This window comes from Azolla caroliniana, unplaced genomic scaffold (assembly GCF_043228905.1).
Source record: "Azolla caroliniana isolate FFs.n. ecotype wild unplaced genomic scaffold, voAzoCaro1.0.p SCAF_9, whole genome shotgun sequence".
In the NCBI taxonomy this organism is placed as follows: domain Eukaryota; kingdom Viridiplantae; phylum Streptophyta; class Polypodiopsida; order Salviniales; family Salviniaceae; genus Azolla; species Azolla caroliniana.
The window spans coordinates 5,265,533-5,268,994 of NW_028230444.1; positions in this window are offsets into that span (position 1 = coordinate 5,265,533).

Genomic DNA, 3,462 nt, shown 5'->3' on the forward strand with positions numbered 1-3,462 from the left:
ACGTCTATTTTCAACGTTCTATAGCTCGTTGGAAAGATCTTCCAGAGTGCTTTCCAATCTGTGTTTGCAAACTTAATTTGGTTACGTAGGTGAAACGATATAAGGTTTTTTGTCTTCACGGGTAGGGTTGCAAACCACTCGTGACTATTAAGATACTTCCAGCTCGACTTCCCACCCTTCTCTTTCATCTTCTTATTTCCACTCTCCTGGTTCAGAACTCCAGCGGTTCCGCCCGGACATGCCAAGCTCTTATACGCGACGTGCTTTGACACGACACCGGCTTGACTCAACAATGAACCCTCAACATTACTGCATGATTCTTTGAAGAGACTTTTTGTTGTTTATCAATACTAGGCTTGATATAGACTTTATTTTCTTTTAAACGCCATTTCTCTTCTTTTTTTCTTTTTTTTTTTTAAAGAAGATATCCTGTCATTAGTATAAACAAATTACAAGATTTTAAACCTCTATGTAATCGGCGGGGGAAACAACCATTTCGGTGGCTGAAAATGCCAATAAGGAGTAGTGTACCTGGATGTCACAAATGGAGTAGCTGTCCAGATAATAAGAAACTCATGCCGTTGAGCAATTTTAGCATCAGAATCTCCCACTATACCATCCCATTGACCCTTCAAAGCATGAACTATCTCTAACCAAATATTAGAAATCACTTCAGCAGGTGGTGTTTTCAGATTATGGAAAACGAGAGAACACCGAGCTTTCCAAATGTGATAGACAGTGGTACTACTCAATATCTCCCATATTGGCTGAACTTCCTTCCTTACTCCTGAAAACTGTAATGACATCATTGATAATGTACGAACACTTCCATTTTTAGTGTAAAACCCATGGTCCATAGATTCGATGCCATAATGAAACACATCACGGGCAAGTGATGTCCAAACGACCATGCCCCAAGTGAGAACCAACGGGGGAAAATAATTAGCGAAAATTCTAAGGAGCCGGTGCCATATCTGTTGAGAATCAATGCATTCCCATAAACAATGTTTTTGAGTTTCCGTTTGTAAATGACATCGAGTACAACATGAAGACACTCCCATCCTATGCAACCATGTGCCAACCGGCAACGCCTTGTGTACAACTAACCACTGTACATGTAATATTTTGTGTTGCTGTTTTCTTGCCCATAAGATAGCCCAGAATTTTGCAAGGAATTGGGGAGTAATACCTTGTTGATTCCAATATTGAGATGCAGCTGGTACCACATCACGTGTATCTGAAAGTACATGTCTTCCCAACTGTACAGAATATTGGAAGAAATTGAACTTGTTACCCGTGTAAGGATCTGTCCAATGATAGTCAATTGGGTCCCAATCTAATCTGAATACCGGTCTTTTAGCTAACACCCACAGCTTCCAATGTGTCCTTATTTCCTCTATCATTGGATCAATATACCATTTACGATCGGCATATCCAATTATCCTTATCTTGTGCTCAATGGCATAGGGGTAATCTATCACCATTTCCCCGGACTGAGACAATTGATTTGTTTCATCCACCTCAAACAACCGGTATGTCTTATCATTTGAATAACCCTTAACAGCCAAGAGTACTTCCAATCTTGAAAAAACCCCAATCCATCTATGGTTAGTGTTATTGGGTGGTATGGGTTGTCTACTCATAGCTTCTTGAATTTGTTGGTACATTATATGTCCGCCATGCATATTACGTAAGATTTCTTTTTGTTCTTCCAACGATCGCGATAAAAATTCTTTCCAAGTCTGAACTGTTTTCGCGGGACCTTCTGTCATTTTTCCCCACGATAACCATTGTCTAGAACCCAACACAAAACCATCTGATGTTGTAAACAACGGGTTCCAAACTATCTTTTGTCTGAGATACTCAAGATAATGGTTGGGGTTCGGTTTATTGCGAAGCAAACCAGGTAGTACTTGTTTCCATGCTGCAAATAATGTCCTAATAAATTTGTCTTCCCATCTAGTGGCTGAAGGTACTCGGAAATTTTCCCTAAATATCCAATTCACATCCTTCGACCAGGGAGCACCTAAGCGAGGAAAGCAATCTGAGCAACGGTCAAGCAATAATACTTTCCATATCTCTTGCCCCGGCATAAATCCTCTTACGAGCAACTTACTTAACAATGCTCTTGATTGGTCCACTGGATCAATAATACCTAATCCTCCTTTAGAGCGAGGTAAGGTAATAACATCCCATTTCACTTTGGACCGAGCATTGCCTTCTGTTTTACCGGACCACAAGAAGTTACGAACCAATCTACGTATTTTCAGAATACATGACTTGGAGAATATCCAACATGACAAAACATACCATGTTGAAGCCAATAAAACCTGATTAGCCACTACAATCCGACCAGCAAAAGATAGCTTGGCTGAACTCCATAACAACAACTTTTTCCGCAGTGACAATAGGAGGGGTGCCACTTGATTTTCCATTGAAAGATCAATACCTATCATACACCCTAAGTATCGAACTGGACAACCTGATGGTATCCATCGAAATTGCGGGTGTGGACTCCATAGAGGAGGCTCTACATCCCCCACCCAAAATGCAAAGGACTTGTTCCAATTAACCAGTGCCCCCGAAGCCTTACAAAATGTGGATATGGCCAATTCTGTTTTCTGCAGATTTTCCAAATCACCTTTTAAATATAGGGCAGTGTCATCTGCAAATTCAGCGTCCCTTACTTCTATATGTGAGAATGGGATGCGTATTCCGCGTATACCAATATCACCAGCATTCAAAAAGGAAATCATTGCCTCAGCAAAAAACAGAAACAAGAAAGGAGCTAAAGGACAACCCTGTCGAACTGATCGAGAAATAGTAAACAAAGGTCCATAATTCCCAACCAGTAAGACTCTGCTTTGTGCCGAATTATATAATGAAGAAATACCTTTTATCCATTCTTTCGAGAAACCAAAACGAGCCAGTACACCTTGTAAAAATTCCCAGTCAACACGGTCATAAGCTTTCTCAAAATCAAGCATAACAATGGCCAACTCTTGATTAGATTTGGCTGCCAAGGCAGCAGATTCCCAAAATGTATACACATTATCCAATATGCTCCTTTCCTGAATAAATCCTGTTTGCGACGGATGTATAACTATAGGCATTATAGTACCAAGTCTTATACTAAGCGCTTTAGCTAGGATTTTATACACCGTATTCAGTAATGTAATTGGGCGCCATTTCTTGATGTCCAATGAAGGACCTTCTGATTTAGGGATAAGGTAAATTATTCCTTCTGTAAAATGTGAAGGCATAATGCCCTCTCGAAGAATTTGTTGGAATGCTGTACATAAATCTGATTTAAACAAGTCCCAATATTTAATGAAAAATGATGGGGTTAATCCATCCATACCTGGACAACTATTCTTAGGCAAAGCTTGGAGTGCTTCACTCAATTCCTCATGAGTAAGAACGTCTTGAAGACTGGCATTCATATCCTGTGTTATTCTTGAA